This window comes from Homarus americanus, unplaced genomic scaffold (genome assembly GCF_018991925.1).
Source record: "Homarus americanus isolate GMGI-L3 unplaced genomic scaffold, GMGI_Hamer_2.0 scaffold376, whole genome shotgun sequence".
NCBI lineage: Eukaryota > Metazoa > Arthropoda > Malacostraca > Decapoda > Nephropidae > Homarus > Homarus americanus.
This window is the reverse complement of record NW_024734656.1, coordinates 150,511-175,000: the sequence shown is the minus strand read 5'-3', so window position 1 is coordinate 175,000 and position 24,490 is coordinate 150,511. Positions and strand designations below refer to the sequence as shown.

Below are 24,490 nucleotides of genomic sequence, written 5' to 3'. Positions count from 1 at the left end.
GAGTTAAGTTAGGTTGAGTTAAGTTGGGTTGAGTTAGGTTAGGTTGAGTTAGGTTAGGTTGAGTTAAGTTGGGTTGGTTAATGGATTGGTTAAGTTAGGTTGAGTTAAGTTGAGTTGGAGTTAAGTTAGATTGAGTTAAGTTAGGTTGAGTTAAGTTAGGTTGAGTTAAGTTAGATTGAGTTAAGTTAGGTTGAGGTTAAGTTAGGTTGAGTTAAGTTAGGTTGAGTTAAGTTAGATTGAGTTAAGTTAGAGTTGGGTTAAGTTAGGTTGGGTTAAGTTAGATTGAGTTAAGTTAGGTTGAGTTAAGTTAGGTTGAGGTTAAGTAGATTGAGTTAAGTTAGGTTGAGGTTAAGTTGAGGTTGAGGTTAAGTTAGATTGAGTTAAGTTAAGGTTGAGTTAGTTAGGTTGAGTTAAGTTAGGTTGAGTTAAGTTAGATTGAGTTAAGTTAGGTTGGAGTTAAGTTAGGTTGAGTTAGGTTAGATTGAGGTTAAGTTAGGTTGAGTTAAGTTAGGTTGAGTTAAGTTAGATTGAGTTAAAGTTAGGTTGAGTTAAGTTAGGTTGAGTTAAGTTAGATTGAGTTAAGTTAGGTTGAGTTAAGTTAGGTTGAGTTAAGTTAGGTTGGAGTTAAGTTAGATTGAGTTAAGTTAGGTTGAGTTAAGTTAGGTTGAGTTAAGTTGGGTTAGAGTGAAGAAAAATAAATAATAATCTATTAATAATCCAAGGGTTATTAAATATCATTATCATGTTAATTGATTCATGAGGTATAATTAAACACTAGGTTATTATTATGATGAGGTGATGGTGTCGCTTATAAATCTGTTGTGTCTCTAGAATTTGCAATAAAACTTTTCTCCTCAAATTGGTTGAAGATCTTGCCCCCCCTCTCCCCTCTCCTCACCCCTCTCTCCCCCTCTACGTCCTCCTTTCTCCCCCTCTACGTCCTCCTTTCTCCCCCTCCGCCCTCTCCGCCTCTCCTTCCCACTCAGAGAATGTGGATAAGATGTTTTATTCTGCAGGTAATGTTGAGGTGAAATGTTATATTGAAATTCGTGAAATAATGTTGGAATTATATCGTCATACGCCCTTCTTCCTCTAAGATTCTCATCCTCACAAAATATTAGTCAGGAAAAAAAATACGCTATTATTTATCTCTCCTATTTTAACAAAACCAAAAAAAAAAATAAAATAGACCTTTGACCTTGTGTATATAGGACTTACAAAAGTAACAAGAAAAACAATCAAATCAACTTTTATTTTTTTCCTTCCTCTTGGTATCGGAGCCACGAAATATCGTAACCAGGATAAGAAAAAGCCACGTATCAGATTTCCCACCATAACAATACGCAGTCCCCCCTCCTCCTCCCCCCTCTAAAGGTCAAACAAAAGTGAGTTTGTTGTTTGAAAAAAAAAAATAATAACTTTTAACTAAATATTTTGAGGTAAATACATCGCTTTGTTATGGTGGGAAGATGTGGGAGAAAGAATGTGGGGAGAATTATGTTGGGAAGACAAGGTAGGTGTTGAGATGCCCCCCACCCCCTCCCCTTCCGCAGGTGAGAGGGCGAAGACCTCAAAAGGGATGAGTCAGCCCAGACCCTTGACAGTGTGTTCCCCTTCCTCCCCTCCTCATTCTACCCCTTCCCCTCCTCCTCCTCCTCCCTCATTCTACCCCCCTCCTCCTCCTCCTCCCTCATTCTCCCCCCTCCTCCTCCTCCTCCCCTCCTCCTCCTCCTCCCCTCCTCCCCCTCCTCCCCCCCCTCTTCCTTCCCCTGACAGGGTCGTTGCTAAGCTCTGTTCGGTCTTATCAGTGTAATTCCAGCCTCCTCCCACCCCTCCAAACACCTCCTCACTCCTCACTCACTCACGCACTCCTCACACTCACTCCCACTCACTCACTCCTCCTCCTCCTCCACTCCATCTAACCTAACCTAACTTGTCATTGTTTGATCAATGACCATTAACCCCATTAGGTAAAGACTTGATATTACAGGTGTTGTTGTGTTGTGTTGTGTTGAGACCTTATGTAACACTATTAAGGTTGTTGTTTCTCTCTCTCTCTCTCTCTCTCTCTCTCTCTCTCTCTCTCTCTCTCTCTCTCTCTCTCGTCATGACCTCTTCATTAACGTCTCCCAGTGTGTGTGTGTGTGTGTGTGTATGTGTGTGTGTGTGTGTGTGTGTGTGTGTCAACAACTAAGGAATGGAAGGAGAGAAGGGGGAGGGAGGGAGGAGAAAGGATGAAGGAAAGGGGGAGGGAGGAGGAAAAGAAGTGAGGAAGAAGAAAGGTGAAGGAAGAAATGAAGGAAAGAGTGAAAAGAAGAAGGAAGAAAGAAGTGAAAGAAAGAAGGAAGAAAGAAGTGAAGGAAAGAAGGAAGAAAGAAGTGAAGGAAAGAAGGAAGAAAGAAGTGAAGGAAAGAAGGAAGAAAGAAGTGAAAGAAAGAAGGAAGAAAGAAGTGAAAGAAAGAAGGAAGAAAGAAATAAAAGAAAGAAGGAAGAAATCAATATCATAATTACCAAAAACTGGGAATTTTTCACCCTCTTGTCTTGCAATACTCGGCCAATGTCTCGTCTCTTACCACTAATTATAATAACTGATACGCATTTTTTTTTTACCACATTCGGACAAAGTTCTCTTTAGTTCTTCCCAATTCTCAAATGTCAATAACACTCTCTGTTTATTTCGGTCAAAGTCTCTGTCTTGGTTGTACGAGTTTACACCTTAATACGATTTTGTTTAGAATGAGCTGTTTTGGGTCATCTTTTAGTTACCTCATATCGAAAAATTACCTCTGCACCCCCTCCTCCTCCTCCCTCTCATCTCACACCTCCTCCCCCCCCCCCACCACCAGATGAGAGAAATACCTCACCTGTGCTTACCTGTGGCCTGGTCGACGAGTGACGTAAGTTGTGAATAAGTAACCACTCTGTCGTGGCTGGGCCCAATGGTCGACTCCCTGGCCACGAAAAAAAAAACTAACAACAAAAACACGAATAATATTACCTTATGTCACGTCTATATATATACACACCTGACCTATTACCTGTTTCACTTACTTATATACTGAAGACAAGTAATGATCATATATTTTTACTACAATTTGTCTAGTGTTTTGGGTTTGTATTGAGTCAAGACGCACCAGGAAGTAACACCTGTTTTGTCGAGGTCAGGAAGTAGTGACCTCAGGTATACAACAGGTAAATTTCTCATTCCATTGATAAAAAATAAATAAAAAACTAATCAGGTTATATTCTACAGTGAGATTATTACCTGTATATAAAGCAATTAATATCTTTAATCTGCCACGACACAGGTAAGGCTTCTGAATGTTTCACAGGGGTTTATGACCATAAGAGTAATATTATGACCACACTGTGTGTGTGTGTGAGGGCCCGCACCAGGAGACAAGTTGTGTACACGTCTTAGTGGGTTATCTGTGAACACCAACGACCCTCTCCATCCCTCCCTTTCTCCTTCCCTCTCCCCTCCTCTTTCCCTCTCTCTCTTAGCTTCACCACTCCCCGTCACAACCTCGACCGTATCTGACAGTAAACTGCTCCGGGCGTGAAATATGTAAATTCTCGAAAATATTGTGTTTTGTCTGGTTGCCTGAGGGTTAGATGCGTGTGATTGTGGTTGTTGGTGGTGGTTGTGATGGTTGTGGTTGTTTGATTGTGGTTTTTGTTAGTGGTTGTGGTTGTGATTGTTGTTGTAGTGGTTGATTGTGGTTGATGGTGGTTTTGGTTGTTGGTAGTTGTTGCTGGTGGTGGTTGTGGTTGTGATTGTTATTGTAGTGGTTGATTGTGGCTGATGGTGGTTTTGGTTGTTGGTAGTTGTTGCTGGTGGTGGTTGTGGTAGTGTGTGTGTGTGTGTGTGTGTGTAAGGCTCTGGGTAACTCGTTCTGGCGTTGTGTCAGGAGCAGGGTGTTGGAAGAGTCCACTGGTGTTGTTTAGAAGGGTGTCAGGGAGAGAGAGAGAGAGAGAGGAATAAGAACAAGAAGAATAAACAAGGACACAGAGAGGTAGATAGAGAACCAGTGGATAATAAAGGAGGTCATTGATGATTTGAGAGGTCAAGGTAAACTGATTAGGTAGTAGTGGTGGTGGTGGTGGTGGTGGTGATATATATGTAAACATGTAAACAGACACACACACACACACACACACACACACACACACACACACACACATGACTATCCTTACTTATCCTCAGTCAAAATCTGCCACTGTAACACACAGTTATTGACCTTGACCATACACAGAAAACACATCACTTTATAACGTATTACTCGCCACGACACACATACACACACACACACACACACACACACACACACACACACACACATAACATAACACTTGTGGGAGAACATGGGTGATGGTGATGTGTGGTAGTGGTAATGGTAGTGTTAGTAGTGGTGGTGGTGGTGGTGAGTGGTAGTAGTTGGTAGTGGTAGTAGTGGTAGTATTAGTAGTGGTGGTGGTGGTTAGTGGTATTGGTAGTAGTGGTAGTGATGATGATGGTGAGTAGTGATTGTTGGTGGTGGTAGTAGTGGTGGTAGTGGTGGTAGTAGTGGTGGTGGTAGTAGTGATTGGTGGTGGTGGTGGTGGTGGTAGTAGTGGTGGTGGTAGTGGTGGTAGTAGTGGTGGTGGTAGTTGATTGGTGGTGTTGGTGGTGGTTTTGTTGGTGGTGGTGGTGGTAGTAGTAGTGGTGGTAATTGGTGGTGGTAGTTGGTGGTGGTGTTATTATTATTATTATTATTTTACTTTATTATTATTATTATTATTATTATTATTATTATTATTATTATTATTATTATTATTATTATAAAATCAAATTAATGAAAACTAGGCCCCTCCACTCCCCTTCCCTCCTCCTCCCCCAGGCAGGTATGGGCGTCGTGTTGATGTTCGATACTCGTTTGGTTTCCTGTAGCGGTGATGACGTCATCGATGGGCGACTTAATATCCGGTTAGTTATCATACATTGGGTAGTGGTGGTAGTGGTGGTGATGGTGGTAGTGGTAGTGAGATGGTCGTTAGGTTAGGTTAGGTTAGGTTAGGTTAGGTAGAGAAACAAGGACATATCGTTGTATCTTATAATTTAAACCGTCATGAACAATATGACAGAGATTATAATTTCGTAGTTCGCTGAGAAGTTTACCAGCGTAGTTAAAATGACTTTACTTGGGAAACTAACTCTCTCTCTCTCTCCTCTCTCTCTCTCTCTCTCTCTCTCTCTCTCTCTCTCTCTCTCTCTCTCTCTCTCTCTCGTATCTGGGGGTAAGAAAAATCTCTTTATATCCTTTGAAATCCTGAGGAGGAATTTTGAGGTAGAAGGGATTATATTAGGTTGTCCCAGGTAACAATATGGCGGTCATGTTTACCTCAAGTTGTGATTATGGTTGTTGTTGTTGCTATTGTGTTTTGGGGCCTCAGTCTAAGGGGTTATATTTTGTTTTGTAATGTTGTGTGTGTGTGTGTGTGTGTGTGTGTGTGTGTGTGTGTGTGTGTGTGTGTGTGTGTGTGTGTGTGTGTGTGTGTCTCCGTGCAGGTCTGTAAAATTCCTAATCTATCTTTAAAACAATTTCTATTTATACACATAGCCTGCACACACACACCTACACACACATACACACACACACACACACACACACAACACACACACACACACACACACACACACACACATCACCTCCATCTCAACCAATCATATACCTGAGTTTCTGTTTACCAATTCCACAATACTAATTACACAAACACTGATAATTACTAATACACTGTACCCTTGTTAAAATTACCATAGTATTATATTAAATTTCATTCGGAGGTTATCTGTTTGCTTGTGTGTGTTTGTTTGTCAGTAGGATTCTTTTAAAAAGCTTTTTCTCTCCTCACGCCATTAAGAAACTCATAAACGCCATTAAACACCATTCTTCATTCTCTTTTACCCTCTCTAATAGCGCTTCATTCTCATACCTGCTAAGCTAATTCTTTTTAAGTCGCCTCATTATTCAGTTCTCTCACTTGCAACACTCACAGCCGCCAGTGTGAGTGAGTGAGTAGTGGGGGAGGCGTGAGGGAGGGAGGGAGTGAGTGGGGCGTGAGGGGGTGAGTGGTGAGGTGAGTGAGGGAGGAGTGGTGGGTGGTGGTGGGTGGTGGTGGTGAGGGAGGTGGTGGGTGGTGGGTGAGTGAGGGCGTGAGGGAGGAGGTGGAGTGGTGGAGTGGGGGGTGGTGGTGGTGAGGGCGTGGGGAGGAGGAGGAGGAGAGGTGGTGGGGAGGGAGGGTGGGGGGAGTGAGTGGGTGGTGGTGGAGTGGGGGAGGAGGGTGAGGGAGGAGGAGGTGGGGGTGGTGGGTGAGTGGTGAGTGGGGAGGGTGGGGGAGGAGGGCGTGAGAGGTGGGGAGGGAGGGTGAGGGGGTGGGTGGTGGTGGTGAGGGAGGGGAGTGGGAGGAGGGAGGGTGAGTGGTGAGGGAGGGGTGGTGGTGGTGAGTGAGGGAGGGGGTGAGGAGGGAGGAGAGGGTGAGGGAGGGTGAGGGAAGGAAGGAGGGTGAGGTGGTGGTGAGGAGGAGGAGGGCGTGAGGGAGTGAGGGGAGGGAGGGTGAGGGTGGTGAGGAGGGTGGTGAGTGAGGGGATGTGTGATCCAGCCAGTGAGTGATTAAGTGAGGCCAGTCAATGAGCCAGTCAATGAACCAGCCAGTGAGCCAGCCAGTGAGCCAGTCAATGAGCCAGTCAATGAACCAGCCAGTGAGCCAGTAAGCAGGCAGACGATACAGTAGTTAACAGACCCCCCACATTATCTTCACCGTCTGTATATCGACATCAGATGAATAATAATTTAACGGCAAGAGAGACAAGCAGCCACCACTCCCACCCACCCACCACCCACCCACTCACTCACCCACCCACCCCACCCACCCACCCACCCACCTACCCACCCTGTCATTGGATAACCAGACAATGACGTAACAAGAACGCCATCAATCTAATTATATACATTTCGATATTACGCATTAGCATATTGGTTATCATTTCCATTTGGCTAGATGACAGTCAACCAGGACATGTAATTCGAGTATTGGTTCATGATGCGTGGACAACCAGAACCACCCAACCATCCAACCACTCAACCACTCAACCACTCAACCACTTAACCTATTTCCACAATGAGATGCACTTTCAAGATGTATATATATAATCCTCACCTTAAAGGATTATTATTATTATTATTATTAGAGTTAAGAATCTCACTGTGCCATCATAACACACACACACACACACACACACACACACACACACACACACAAAATGGGTGTATGTCAAATAAGGCAATTTAGCATTCAATATTACTCAACTTCCACCAGTTCAATAATAAGTCCTGACACTTCCACCTGGTACAGTTGTTGGAACGTTTTGAGAGACGTGGCACCACTGTATTTGTTTACATCAAATTAAAACCCCATGAATGGCCCTATGGAACCTCCCAATAGTATCCAAACTAAGGATACTGGATAAACCTCCCACACCATTGCCACATCTCACCAAACGTATCCACCAGTGTACCAGGTGTAATTGCACTCGACTGTACATAGTGTCAGATTTATTCAGGTGTCAAAAAAGGTGTTCAATCAAGAATTCCCCCCCGAGAGACATAGACAACACAGTTCTCCTCTGGTGCTTCCATTATCAGAACTCCATGAAGTATTTTGGGACTGCCAGACTTCACACCAATCGATGCTTCATATTTGGCATACATCAGTAATTAGTTGAGTCTTGTGACGTTTAAAGATAAGGTGGTGAGGAGGAGGTGTGCTGGGGGCCTTCCTCACCAGGCTCTCACTTCCGCTGTTAAGTCTAGATCCTGACCTGACCTAACCTGACCTAACCTAACCTATCCTAACCTAACCTAACCTGACCTAACCTGACCTAACCTCTCCTAACCTAACTTAACCTCCGAAAATATAACCTAACCTAACCAGAAAGAGAGATTGTATTGAAGTGATTGTTATTATTACTACTATTATTATTACTATTATTATTACTATTATTACTATTAGTATTATTGCTATTTACTACAATCAACAGTTGTTCTCTAGTGTGGAAATATTTAATAGAGAAATTGTGTGTTTGACTCAGAGTAAACATTAGCTGAGGGGAGACAAGGGAAGTGTGTGTGTGTGTGTGTGTGTGTGTGTGTGTGTTGTGTGTGTGTGTGTGTGTGTGTGTCTGTGTCATATTACAACTTTAGGGTCTCGTCATTGTCACGACCACAACACACCAGCACACACACACACACACACACACACACACACACACACACACACACACCTCCTCACGCTCGACTGCCACCATCCATTCTCTCTCTCTCCCTCTCACATTTCTAGAACCAACGAGACGAAAACTAAACGTGAAACATTGAAAACATTTATATCAAAAGTTATATATATATATATATATATATTTATTTCAGAGAGTTTCAGCTTCAGTGACTGGCTCGACGCTAGTTAGTCAATTAAGAAAGTAAACATATCATTACTCTCCCTTTCTACGTGTGTGTGTGTTTTTGGGGGGCAGTGATAGAATATGGCCCTGACAGTATGGACGTGAGGATGTGTGTACGTGTGTGTGTGTGCGTGTGTCTGTCTGTCTGTATGTAGGTCTGTCTGTGAACAAATATACACCGTCATACTCTCAAGAATTATATCAATTTAACCCTTAAATAGGTTTATCCAGATCATATGTAAGTATATATGTATATCTATGTGTACATTAGGAATATGTATGTATACCTGGGACATTTATATAGATGAGGAAGATAAGTATATGTAGACTTTAACTCTGTATGTGGAGAAGAATGTTGTATTGTGTGTATGTTTGGTATAATGTGGACTTGAGGTTTGTTTATACGTATCATACATTAGTCCTATCACCACATACACTAATCCTATATTTCCATTATTTGTAAAGCATAGATAATTAGTCCTTATAAATCCCCTTACCTCCTCTCCTCTTCCCCTTTTCCTCTCTCTCCCTTCCTTCTCTCCCTTCCCTTCTCTCCCCCTTCCTTCCTCTCCTTTATTCCCTTCCCTCCCTTCTTTCTGTTCTCTTTTCCTCCTCCCCTCCTACTCTCCTAATTTTCCTCCCTCTCCTTCCCCTCTCTTTTCTCTTCCTTCTCTTCCTCTTCCCCCCTATCTCCTTTCCTCTCCTCTCCTTCCCCATTCCTCTTCTCCTGTCCTCCTTTCCCCTCCCTATCTCCCCTCCTCTCCCTTCCTTCCCTCCTTCCCTCAAATACTTAGGTCTTCAGAGAGCTACACACACCACCACCATATTTACCCACACCAATATATATATACATCACCTGTTCACTAATCATTGTAGTTTATAGACCCGCATCGTATAGCACAGGAAGCGCAAGCAAAGAACCTCCCCCTCCCCCTCCCCTCCCCTCCTTCATCCCCTTCCCCCTCCCCGTGTGATTAATGGGTCATAGGTTATTTTGTATTAAGTTACCCCCCCCCATACAGCAGTACGTGACTTGTTCCAGTTAAGTTGGGTGACATATGACCCGGTAGCCAGATATTGGTAATGTGTTTTAAATGGTGTGGTTGATGGATGGACAGACGGACAGACAGAGACAGACGAATAGACAGACAGACAGACAGACGGACAGGACAGAGACATAGACAGACAGACAGACAGAACGCTATGATCTACCTGTGTACCTGTGAGGCATATATATATATATATATATATATATATATATATATATATATATATATCAAGGTGTGTGTTACTTAGAGTCGTGAGAATGTGTCGCTATTCTGGTGAAATTCCTTTTGTTACTACGTCGATTACTACCCACACACACACACACACACACACACACACACACACACACACACACACACACACACACACACACACAGATCCGCCATATCTTTAGCCTCGATGTAAATACAAATCCTTCACATAAAACATTTTTTTTTAATTATTTCACTTTTTCAATTATTTCACATTTTTCAATATTATACTTTTTCAATATTTTTTCCCTAGAGTATTACCATGAATTATTACCTCTTTCTTACCTTGTATAAAGTATAGAATAAATTGCCAAAGTATACTAAAGGAATGTATGATATTGTATTACTTTTTAAATACAGGAAATTCAATTAAAAAAAAATATATTAAATTTTTTTTCTCACTTGAGTTTAATTTTTATTTACTACCAGAGTCATTTGGTAGTATTTCTTCCTTCCTTCCTTCCTTCCTTCCTCCGTCTCTCCCTCCTCCCTCCCTCCCTCCTTCCTCTTCATCCTCAGTTGCTGGACACGAAGGCAATCGGCGAGGACACCCAGCAATATCCTCCTCCAGGCGACCTGACGAAGGTATTTTAAGGAACTGAGTCCACAGGTAGAACGCTTTCATAAATGTATTACCACGGCCTCTCTCTCTCTCTCTCTCTCTCTCTCTCTCTCTCTCTCTCTCTCTCTCTCTCTCTCTCTTCTCCTACAGACAGACAGACAGACAGACACACACATACACATAGACACATTCAAACAAACAGACAGGCAGACAGACAACACACACAAACATAGACACATTCAAACAAACAACACAAACAACAGACAGACAGACACACACAACACATAGACACATTCAAACAACAACAGGCAGACAGACAGACAGAAAGACAGAACACACATATATATATCAAAAAATGTGTGTGTTGGCATAAGCTAAAATCCATCACACACACACACACACATCGTTGTCGTTATGCTAATGATCACACAGTCAGCTTAGCCAATATTTGCGTAGTCGGATTGGTCATTAGCTCACCTCATATATATACCTAACATCCATACAGTAAACTACTAAATTGATTTTTTTGAATAAATTATTTGTGATGTCTCGAGGCCACTTTTTTATTTTTCTAATTCTATATTTATATTTTTTGGTTCTTATTTTTATTTTATTATCTTATTTATTACCTGGTCTTTTTTCTTTAAGCTAAATTATCATTATTGTTTTATTTCGTATTTGTTTATGATCTGATTTTTCTTATAATTAAATTCACAATTATTGTGTTGTCTTTTTGTGTGATGTATTGTGTGTGTGTGTGTGTGTGTGTGTGTGTGTGTGTGTGTGTTTTGTGTGTGTGTGTGTGTGTGTGTGTGTGTGTGTGTGTGTGTGTGTATGCAGGTATACATGTGTGAACGCATGAATGTTGTTACAAACGGATTTTAACAAATTCAACCAAACAGATTATAGAATTATTTCCTGAAATCCTATTAATATTTTATTTCAACGGATGATAGAGATTACACACACACACACACACAAACTTGTAAAATTAAGCACTAGCACTAGACCAAACACATCTCTCTTGTATATCTGTTTACAATATAATACTTCATGGTACAATTTTACATCGCTTTAACATATTCACACGTAAACTATATTTAAATAAACTGTTTATATTCTGTATACGTGTGTGTGTGTGTGTGTGTGTGTCAGTCCATGAGTGTTGTGGAAGGAACTAGACCCTCAATTAGTCGCTAATTATAGAGAAATAAGAACGTGGTAGCGGAGTGTTTATTATGCAATTAGTTGGAGCGTCAAGACAAAAATTTTTTAATTTACACCACTGTGACTCACAGAACTTTCTTTGGAAACTAATGAATTTTTAACGAATTTGTATTTATTTTCTGTAATAATAATAATAATAATAACAATAACAATAACAATAATAATAATAAACCCCGCGAAAAAAATGGGAAACATGCCGAAAAAAATCGTCAGCCATTTATATCACTAATAATAATATCAACAACTAAAATAAATAATATCGATATCATAAACCTGAATTAACACCATCAGTCGACAACATAACCTATATATTACTCCGACGACAATTTACGACCAAGAACGTATTTTAAAGATAAAGTTTGTTCGTTAACTCTTCTATTGACATTCTTACAATACAAAGTTTCCTACGTCAAGAGTTGGTGGTAAATTGTTACTCGTGGTGAATAATGGCTCCTACACAGTTATACATCTCTGTTCTGCACTCAATGTTGCTATAGATCCGGTATATATAATGAATAATCCGGTATTGGTTTATCGTTCTGTGTTATTACGGTTTATTTCTGATGTTCTGATATTTTATTACGTTATAAGAGTCGCTATATTGAGCAGAACACACTATACTGTTATATATAGTGGTATTCATGGTATATCTACGTGTTTTATGATATTTTACTACGCTATAAAAGTGCTTTATATTGCAACAACACATCATAAATATATATAATAAACTAGCGTAAATTTTTAGCTACATATCAGAAGCCGCTAAAAACAGCACACAACTTTTATTTATATTCCTACGTACCGTATATAAAATCCTCACTACGAAATACTTCACTATAAAATAACACAACGAAATTATAGTTTAGTTAGTTTAGAAAGAGAAAATTTAGTCTTTTTTGGTTATGTTTTGAACTTTGGTTAACCTTAGCGGTTGTAGCTATGCTGTGGCGTGTTCCACTGAAACTCTTGTATGACGATAAATCTTGTGAAATGGAGTGTGTATTTTTAAACCAGTGTATTTGTCAAGGTTTCTGCATATGTGTGTATGTATGTGTGTATGTAGTTTCGTCCATGTCTTAGTTTATGTGTGTATATTTGTGTGTGTGTCATTTTAAGCATGTGTCTGTGAAGGTATTGTGTGTGTGTGTGTGTGTGTGTGTGTATGTGTGTCTTTGCATGTTTCTGCCCTTGTGTAGGTAGAATGACCGCCTGCCAGTGGGTCTGTGCAGTGTGAAAGTCGACATGCAAAACCTGTAGATAATTAGGTGTGTGTGTGTGTGTGTGTGTGTGTGTGTGTGTGTGTGTGTGTGTGTGTGTGTGTGTGTATAAACTCACAAGTCTACGTTTTATTGCATCCAAAAAATTCTTCAGTTTCACGATATGTATTTTGGCGAGGAACATTTGGTGGGTAAGATGGTGATGGCGAGGAAGATAACGAAAACAGCGAGAACAAATAAACCTAAAAACAACAAACGGAATATTTCTACACGCCACCTATAAAACATTTATTTAACGGACATCAAACTAACGAGTATAGTCCGTTATAGGGAGGCTTCACCATACGTAAATATAATGTAAAATAATAGTTATGATGAAGGAGTTATGGTGCAGTCATTATATCTTATGGTGCAGTCATTATATCTCATGGTGTAATATAAAGCTAAATTGTTATTGGTCACTGTGTTTACATCCGGGCAATATGTAATGGTTATATATGTTTGTTTACACAGTGATGGTACGGATGTGTATATTTTGTTTTATCAGAATTTATATCGTGTACAGCCGGTGTTGTGATGTGATGCTGAATACGTGCACATACATACATACATACATACATACATACCCATACACACATAAATAATAATAAACAACAACAACAACAACAACAACAACAACAACAACAATAATAATAATAATAATAATAATGGATGCCCCCGTGATCGAGGATGGCCGGCCAGACTACTAGGCGTGAATTTGTTTAAGGTGTAGAAGCTGTCGCCAACACAAAAACCACACCCTGAGTTTAACGAGTTGCATGACCCAGTGTCGAGGAATAGTCCGAGACGACCGGACAACTCGCCAACTGCACTGGCTAACCATTACCCCTGAACACGATCCACAAATCGATCAACATCCAGGTCCCCAATTACTGCTGGGTAGACAGAGGCAAATGACGTAAAGAAACTTACCCATAGTTTCACCCTGCCCGAGGATCAAACCCGGGTCCTCTCGCTTGTGAGGCGAGCATGCTGACCATTACACACACACACACACACACACACACACACACACACACAGGGCTCCCTCACACACAGCTGCCAGCTCAACACTACAAGAGGCTTAAATCCCATAGCAGCGCCTCCTTATAGCATCAAACTCCAAAACAGAGGATCGATTTCTTCACTACCAGCTTGCACTATCTGGCACTGTATGGCACTAACTGGCACTGTATGGCACTAACTAGCACTATATGGCACTATATGGCACTGCATGGCACTACTGCACTGTATGGCACTGTATGGCACTAACTGGCACTGTATGGCACTAACTAGCACTATATGGCACTATATGGCACTGCATGGCACTATCTAGCACTGTATGGCACTAACTGGCACTTTATGGCACTGGATGGCACTGTGTCAAGTCGTATATATAGTAAAGATGATCGTTTGTTTCCTGTTAGATTGTTGCTTTTGTTACGTCGTCTGTGTGGGTTGTGTTTTGACCTCTGAGGCTGTTTTCGTGTTTTGGAGAATTTATGTTGTTGTTTTTGCTTTTGTTGTTGTTCTTCTTCGTTTTTCTTCTCTTGCTTGTTTATTATTATTATTATTATTATTATTATTATTATTATTATTATTATTATTATTATTATTATTAGAGTAACCTCTAACATTCATAGCACCTGCTTCCGTATAAACACTAATTACCATACCTTACCTGTATCACCGCCATCTTTACAGGTAAGCCGTGTCCTCCCAACCCGCTATACGAAATGGGAAATGAATTCTTAATTTGGGGAATGAATTAGTTAGTACAGTTCCCACCTCTATTGACCAACTGACCAGCGATATTTATTTTCCGCCTCGCAAGATATTTGTTTTAGTTTTCGGATCAAATGAAGATTAACCATTCATGTGCACCCTACTAACCTAACCTACCCTACCTACCCTCCCTACCCCTACCCCTACCCTACCTACCCTACCTACCTTACCCCACCTAACCTAACCTACCCAAACTCCTAACCTACCCTAACACTACCTACCCTACCCTACCTACCCTCCCTACCTACCCTACCCCTAACCTACCCTACCCCTACCTAACCTACCCTACCCAAACCTACCCTACCCTACCCCTACCTACCCTACCTACCTACCCCACCTCCCTACCCTCCCCACCCTACACCTACCTAACCCAAACCTACCTAACCTACCTAGCTTTTCCTACCTACCCTACCCTTATAACTACCATATACCAATTAACTCTTGCTCATACACCACTCAACTATACACAATCTAATTCTTCCAACCCCTCCCTACCTTATCTTCCTCTTCTATAACCTCTTGTTCCAATTATAACCCTCTTCTTCTCTTACTCTTCTTTCTCTCCCTTCCTCTACCTAACCTATATCACATACCCTACCCTACCCCTACCCTACCCTACCCTACCCCTACCCCTACCCTACCCTACCCCTACCCTACCCCTACCCTACCCCTACCCCTACCCCTACCCCTACCCCACCCCCTACCCTACCCCTACCCCTACCCCTAACCCACCCCTAACCTACCTCTCCCTACCCCCTACCCCACCCCCACACCCTACCTACCTAACCTACCAGCTTTACCCTACCTAACCTACCCTACCACCTACCCTACCTACCTACCTACCTACCTACCCTACCTTACCTACCCACCCTACCCTACCCTACCCCTACCTACCCCTACCCCTACCCCTACCCCTGCCTCAATAGACGCCATTCTGTTATAAAATTATTGATAAAACTCATTCATCTTCTCCTTAATTTTGCTGAAGCCAAATTGTTTTTTTGCTCTGTCACGGAGAGAGAGGAGGACAGAGAGGATAGAGAGGAGGATAGTGGAGGATAGAGGAGGATAGAGAGGAGGAGAAAGAGGATAGAGAGGAGAACACAGGAGGAGGGACACAGCAGGAGGACAGAGAGAGACGGACTCCCAGCAGACGTAATTTATTTCCGACCCACGAGTGAGTTAGGCCATTTCCATTTCTATATAGATTTGCATTTGAATCTTGCAGGTATTTTTTTGTTTTCTATCTTGACGAATTTCTTCAGTTAGTGAGGATAGACAGGTGTTTGAGGATAGACAGGTGTGTGGATAGACGGTGTGTGAGGTTGACAGGTGTGTGAGGTTAGACAGGTGTGTAGGTTAGACAGGTGTGTGAGGATAGACAAGTGTGTGAGGATAGACAGGTGTGGAGGATAGACAGGTGTGAGAAGTTAGGTGTGAGGTTAGACAGGTGTGTGATAGACAGGTGTGTGAGGTTAGACAGGTGTGTGAGGATAGACAGGTGTGTGTATGTGTTTGAGGATAGACAGGTGTGTAAGGTTAGACAGGTGAGTGTGTGGGGACAGGACAACACACAAGAATATAACACACACACATACACACACACACACACACACACAGAGTAGGTCACCCAGTTTTACGTTATTCAACCATTTCTCAGGTAAAACTCCAATTAAATCCTTCGTGTCAACAAAACAGGTAGACTGTATGTCACATAAAAATGGAAAGTATTTTTTAAAACAATTTCTCCTACCATGATTTTTTTTTATAATTCATGTTAGGTTAGGTTTAGGTTAGGTTAGGTTAGGTTAGGTTAGGTTAGGTTTGGTTTAGGCTAGGCTTGGCTAGGTTTGCTGGGTTTGCTGCTTGGCTAGGTCCTGGTTGGGCTCTTGCTAGGTTTGCTTAGGCTTGCTAAGCAGTTGGCTTTGGTTGATAAGCTAGTTAGGTTTGGCTGGGTTTGGTTTCATTGGTTAGGTTTGCTGGTTTGGTTAGGTTGGGTTAGGTTTGGTTAGGCTACACATATGATTGTTATGTAAAGTAGAATTGAGATAAAAGTTGTAATATTTTGAGTTTATTAGAAATTGAATCGGGTGATTGTGTGTTAGTCGTCATTGTTGTTACTCGGTGTAGAACTCAAGGAACAGGAACTTAGTGATGGACAGGTAACACAGGTAACACAGGTATCACAGGTAACACAGGTAACACAGTAACACAGATAACACGGGTAACACAGATAGCACAGGTAACACAGGTATCACAGGTAACACAGATAGCACAGGAACACAGGTAACACAGGTAACACAGGTAACACAGGTATCACAGGTAACACAGGTAACACAGATAGCACAGGTAACACAGGTATCACATAACACAGGAACATGCAACACAGGTAACACAGATAACACAGGTAACACAGGTATCACAGGTAACACAGGTAACACAGGTAACACAGGTAACACAGGTATCACAGGTAACACGGCCGAGTTGTGTAGTGTCCTTAGTGTCGTTCTTCTCACTCTGTCTGTCTCTGTCTGTCTGTTTGTCTGTCCCTGCTGGTCTGGTCATCTGTCTGTCCCTGTCTGTGTATCTGTCTTCCTGTTTCTTTCTCTCTGTCTGTATATCTTCTTATTTGCCTGTTTCTCTGTCTATCTGTATTTCTCCTTCTCTGTCTGTCTGTCTGTCTGTCTGTCTGTCTGTCTGTCTGTCTGTCTTCTGTCTGTCTGTCTGTCTCAAGGTCTACTCCGAAATTTTATATAATATTAGATTGTGATGCAAGACACATATAGAGTTTATGTAGGGACGATAAACCTCAGAATACCTACACAGTATTCTTGTGTGTGTGTGTGTATAAACACGATACTGGGTAGAACTAGGGCTTCAAGGTGTAAATGTTGTTATTATCACAGGTGAATCACGGTGCTGACGTCACACACACACACACACACACACACACACACACACACACACACACACACACACACACACACACACACACACACACACACACTCATAATATTCCGCAGAAAATATTGAAATGTTTTGAATAATATTACTTACTGTTATGGCGTGACCCAAACATGGTATTTAATAAGCATTTCATAAACATTAAATTCTATATATTTATCTGCTATGGAATACACATAACCTAACCTAACCCAACCTTACCCTAACTACCCACCTACCCTACCCCACACCCTACCCTACCCCACCCCCACTCCCCACCCTAACCCTACCCACTGCCCCCTACCCTACCCCCCACCTACCTGCCCCCACTACCCCCACCTACCATTTAGTTTAATCAGCGTTTATCTTTATTTAACCTGACAGACAGACAGACAGACAAACAGACAGACATAAGGAAAAACAGGTAGACAGAAGGAAAGACAGGTAGGACAGACAGACAGACGGAGACAGACAGAGACGCGCAGACAAGCAGACAGAAGGAAAAGCAGACGGAAACAGACAGAATTGAAGATGGCAAATTTTACTGTTCGTAGAAGCTTTCGACGTCATGGATAGACTAATTAATATATCCGGACTGTAACGTTATGGAGTGCAAAGGTTGGATGATGATGCTCTAGTGAACCTCATCCATCTTCTTCCTCCTCCTCCTCCTCCTCCTCTTCCTCTTCCTACTCCTCCTCCTTTCCTTTCTTCCTCTTCCTCCTATTCCTTCTATCCCTTATCCCGCCTGTTCTTCCGCTTTCTCCTCTTCCTCCTCCTTTCCTCTCTTCCTTTTCCCTCTCATCACTTTCCCTTCCTCCTCTCTCCTTTCTTCCTACTCTTCCCTTTCTTTTTCCCCCTCTTCCACATTCTCTATCCCCTCTCCCTCTTTTTCCTTCCTCCTCCCCTTCCCACACCCCTTTCTCCACCACCACACCCACACCCTCTCTCCACCACCACACCCACACCCCTTTCTCCACCACTACACCCACACCCTCCACCACTACACCCACACACCCTTCTCCACCACTACACCCACACCCTTCTCCACCACTCACACCCACAACCTTCTCCACCACACACCCACACCCTCTCCACCACCACACCCATTCTCTACACCACCACACCCACACCTCTCCACCCACTACACCCACACCTCTCCACCACTACACCCACACCCTTCTCCACCACCACCCACACCCCTTCTCCACCACTACACCCACACCCCTTCTCCACCACTCACACCCACACCCTTCTCCACCACTACACCCACACCCCTTCTCCCTCCACTACACCCACACCCTTCTCCACCACTACACCCACACCCTTCTCCACCACTACACCCAACCTTCTCCACCACCACACCTACACCCTCTCCACCACTACACCCACACCCTTCTCCACCACCACACCCACACCCTTCTCCACCACTACACCCACACCCTTCTCCACCACTCACACCCACACCTCTCTCCACCACTACACCTACACCCTTCTCCACCACTACACCCACACCCTTCTCCACCACCACACCCACACCCTTCTCCACCACTACACCCACACCCTTCTCTCCACCACCCACAACCCTCTCCACCACCACACCCACACCCTTCTCCACCACCACACCCACACCCCCTTCTCTCACCACTCACACCCACACCCTTCCACCACTCACACCCACACCCTCTCTCTCTCCACCACCACACCCACACCCCTCCACCACCCACACCCACACCCTTCTCCACCACCACACCCACACCCCTCTCTCCACTCACACCCACACCCCTTCTCCACCACCACACCCACACCCTTCTCCACCACTACACCTACACCCTTCTCCACCACACCCACACCCTTCTCCACCACTACACCCACACCCTCCACCACTACACCCACAACCCTTCTCCACCACTACACCCACACCCTTCTCCACCACCACACCCACACCCTCACCACCACACCCACACCTTCTCCACCACCACACCCACACCCCTCTCTCTCCACCACCACACCCAACCTCTCTCCACCACTCACACCACACCCTTCTCCACCACTACACCCACACCCTTCTCTCCACCACCACACCCACACCCTTCTCTCAACCACCACACCCACACCCTCCACCACTACACCCACACCCCTTCTCCACCACTCACACCCACACCCTTCTCCACCACCACACCCCACACCCTTCTCCACCACCACACCCACACCCTCTCCACCACCACACCCACACCCTTCTCCACCACTCACACCCACACCCCTTCTCCACCACTACACCCACACCTTCTCCACCACTACACCCCACACCCTTCTCCACACCACACCCACACCCTCTCCCACCACCAACCCACACCTCTTCTCCACCACCTCTCACCCACACCCCTTCTCCACCACACCCACACCCTTTCCACCACTACACCCACACCCTCCACCACCACACCCACACCCCCTCCACCACCACACCCACACCCCCTTCTCCACCACCACACCCACACCCTTCTCCACCACCACACACACCCACACCCTTCTCCACCACCACACCCACACCCTCCTACCACCACACACCTACACCCTTCTCTCCTCCACCACTCCACACCACCCTCCACCACTACACCCACACCCCTCTTTCTCCACCACCACACCTACACCTTCTCCACTCACACCCACACCCCTTCTCCACCACTACACCCACACCTTCTCCACCACTACACCAAACTTTCTCCACCACTACACCCACACCCTTCTCCACCACTACACCCACACCCTTCTCCACCACTACACCTACCATGGCTGGAGGACATAAGTGTCACACACCCGGTTTATATAATGCAGTTTTGTCCTTCAGTATAGAGACCCCCAACATTCCTTCCTTGTTCTTCTTTCAATTCTTTCTTCTTTCTTCCGTTCTTTCTTCTTTCTTTCTTTCTTTTTGCTATCACCTGTTTTGCTCTGTCTTCCGAGTCTGTAACATCTATTGGTGGGTAAATAATAAGTAATACCATCACAGGGAAAATATTTACGATGGATGAATTGTCTCAGATGAAAAATAACATTGTGATGATAGAACTGTGAGAGATGGGGTCTTGGTACACCTGTAAAAAAAACACATACCTGAATTTACACCTGTCGTTTTTTTTTGTTTTGTTCTGTGTAATAATAGTCCTATACCTGTTTGGAGGGAGAGGAGATGGAGGTGGGGGGGTGATAACAGCTGTTTAGGTGCTATAGAGATTAGGAAGAGGAGGTTGTACAGTTGCAGTCAGAAGTTCGTGATACACCCTTTCTGGACGGTGGGTCACTACACCTCCTCTCCCACCAACACATAGAGTGGAACAGATAATGGAACAGATTTACTCGAACGAAAACTCATCAAAAAAGAGATAGGAAGATTATTTATCATAGTATCACCCGACATTACTGGTGATGATGATGATGGTGATGATGATGGTGATGATGATGATGATGATGATGATGATGATGATGATGATGATGGTGATGATGATGATGATGATGATGATGATGATGATGGTGATGATGATGGTGATGATGATGATGATGATGATGATGATGATGATGATGATGATGATGATGATGATGTGGATGATGATGATGATGATGATGATGATGATGGTGATGATGATGGTGATGATGATGATGATGATGATGATGATGATGATGATGATGATGATGATGATGATGTGTTTATAGTGAAGGAGGACGTCTGACCCCATTTGACCCAGTTCGCGCATGACGTCACCGAGTAGAGTGACCGCTTACCGAGTGAACTGCAGCCATTACTATGAACACTGGTCATTTCTGTTGCTTAATACCCGTTAATAGTGTAGTGTGTGGGTGTCGTTGTTCACACGGGAGGGGAAAATACACTTCCATATATTTCCTAAAGATGATGAATAAATATATAAGTGAATTAGCCTCTACCAAAATCACAAGTAATATTCGTAGTTGTGTTGATTATGACTTATCATACATGAAGCTGTAGTGAACAATTTATATCAATGTTTTGTGTTTTGTCTCTACAGGTGTAATAAAACGTACACAGGTAGACACATTAATATCTGGTTCGGTTTTATTGACCTTATCTTAGAATGGATATGAATCATTGACTCGGTACTGAAATGAATAAATTAAATAATTCTGGGTCTTAGAATCTTCTATATAAATACTGTACAGACAAAAACATAAACTGAATTCCCCAGAAAAACGCGTACTGAGTGGGGAGACTTATCTGATAAATTAAATGATAAAGACATGTAGAAAGTATTGTACACTGATAGAGGTATAGTGACCTGCTTTGCATTATACAGTACAGTGCCTCATCTGTTTCCACATACTTATAGTGAACAGTGAACAGCGATACCAGAAACTAACACAATCTGACACAATCTTCTTACCCATTGTATAAATATTTTAACAACAAATAAATATCAATATATACATTCTCCATGCCCTTTACACTACATATTGCAGGTAACGATTCCGTAAATAATGTAACGAGGAAATAGATATCTGCGCCCTGGTAGTGTTGTATAATCAATTGGAAATTCAGTCAGCCTCTGGCAACGAGTTTTCAGGGCACTCCCCCACCCCTTTCCCTTCTCCCTTTCTCCTTTTCTCTTTCTTATTCCCCTCTACTTCTCCCCTCCTCTCTCTGTCTGCATCTATATATCCCTCCGTGTCCTCTCTGCCATAGGGAATATTACATGTGACAGACAGGAGAGGAAAGGAACTCCTATAGACAACTCTGCCTATAGCTATTATTAAACTAATTTTAGCTGAACTTATTGAAATGCGTAATGTAAAAGTGAAATACATTGTTTTTGTTTTTTTAACCTTTCCTTCTCTGATACCGGTTATAAATTTTGTATCAATCCATTGCTGTGTTTAGCCGAGGTTAAAGGCAATATTATTTACTATGTGGGGTACTGAGAGGTAGGGGTGAGAGGTAGGGGTGAGAGGTAGGGTAAGGGAGTGAAGAGTCCACAATGTGACGTCAGCGAACCTCCACCCACCTACTCGCGGGAAGACTTCTTATATAGACCTTAATACAACTAATAGACGTGAAGAGAACGACACTGAACCACATGTGTTTTGGTGAGTCAGGTTGTTACCCTTCGCTACCACACTTAGTTAAACTCAAACAAGATACATTTGTCTTTCCTATGTTATCTGAAAGAGCGGTCTTCACTTACCACCAATTATAGTTTGTGTGATCACTGTTATAACCAACACTAATACACCAAACGGATATTGAAAGTAGAATGGGACCAGGGATAAGATTACTGCTCGGGAAAATGTCCGTTTGTCAGGATTTTAGTGAACGATTTCAATAAAGACAGTTACTTTATAAATGAGTTTCAGAGGAATTCGTTCACGTGTTTCAGAGTGTCAGGTTACTCGTTGGCGATCGAGAGGGCGCTGGAACAGACCTATTGCCTAGGTATTTGTGTATCAAACGTCAAAATATGTTAACTGGGGTCATTACAGTGTAGTGTCTGTCTGTCTGTCTGTCTGTCTGGTCTGTTTGTTTCGTCTACGTGTGTGTCTGGAGAGGCCAAGGGGTAGTTGTCGTCCGCCTGATACTATTAATAATGGGGATACTATTTAATATATAAACCTTTTCAATATATTATATCAGGATCCTCATCACCCGTTAATTATTCCTTACAGCAACAAGGACATAAAGAAGGTTAGTTTGGGTCGGTGTCCTCCACGTAACTCACACTAGGCCCTGACTGATACTACCACCCAGCAGCCACCCACAACAGCCACCCACAACAGCCACCCACAACAGCCACCCACAACAGCCTGAACAGATTATAAACATTATTTTCTTCCTCTACATATTGTGGTTTTTTACATTGTAGTCTGCGAATTAATTGGTCACTTATGTTTATTTAACAATAATAAAACACTCACACTCTAGAAGGACAAATTTAGTCCATTATCCACATTATTATTTTATACCTCGTCCAGGCCCCCCCCCCCATCCTTCTCAATAGCTGCATGTAACCTGTCTGGTATAGAAGACAAACAGACACTAAAAGACTCTGGCCTACACAGTTCCCCTCTGGGCGTGGACATGGGTCAATTGATGGCTGATCCTCTCGTTCTCTGGCTCTCAGGTGTAGTGACCTCGGGGTGACAGACTCTGCCCCCTCCACCACCAGTGTATCACCAACTTCTGAACGGAACTGTACCTGATGGTGGTAGGATAGGGGAGGGGGGGGGAGGAGGGGAGGGTGGTGAGTATGGTCAAGGTGTGTTCGTCTTACCTGTGTGGAGGCAGTGGTCACACACACACATACACACACACCTCCCCCGCTGACTGTAGTCGTGATGCTCCACCCGCCACACTCCTTCACTTCTCTCTCTCTCTCTTTCTCTTTCTCTCTCTCTATCTCTCTCTCTTTCTTTTTTAAACAAATTATTGTACGGTCGAACACTTCAAAAACTGTTTCATTTAAGAGATTGAAGCACTAGTCGACGCTCCCAGGTGTAGAAATCCTTGTGTTACAGTTAATTATTGCGATATGTTCAGCGACGAGCGAACAAGGTGTGTTAGAGGAACAAAGTGGAGATGTCAAGCGCGGGTGACGGTCGCCCCTCACGGCTGCACGGAGGTGAGTGTGAGGCAGCAGGTGGCGGGGCGCGGGGTCTGGCGGCGGCGGCGGCGGCCAACCATCACCACGCGGCGGGGAGGAGGAGGAGGAGGGAGAGACGGAAGGGGAGAGAGGGAGGGAAGCAGTAGCACCCACTCCCTCCTCTCCCTTCCCTCCTCTCCTCTCCCTCCCTTCTATATAATTACAAACCCACACCACTATCTGCCCCATCATTAACCCACTCCATTACCCATTACTGACCTATACCACTTCCACACACCTGCAGTATTTAACGAACGCTA

General features: G+C 43.3%; 1 protein-coding gene across 1 annotated transcript in view; it reads right to left on the bottom strand.

Moving 5' to 3' along the window:
• Positions 1–24,234, bottom strand: part of LOC121870445 (acetylcholinesterase-like) — an 82,841-nt gene extending 58,607 nt beyond the window's left edge. The window contains 1 exon segment of the mRNA XM_042372267.1: positions 23,862–24,234. The gene's annotated coding sequence lies outside the window, so the exon portion shown is untranslated.
• Positions 24,235–24,490: the final 256 nt, after the last annotated feature.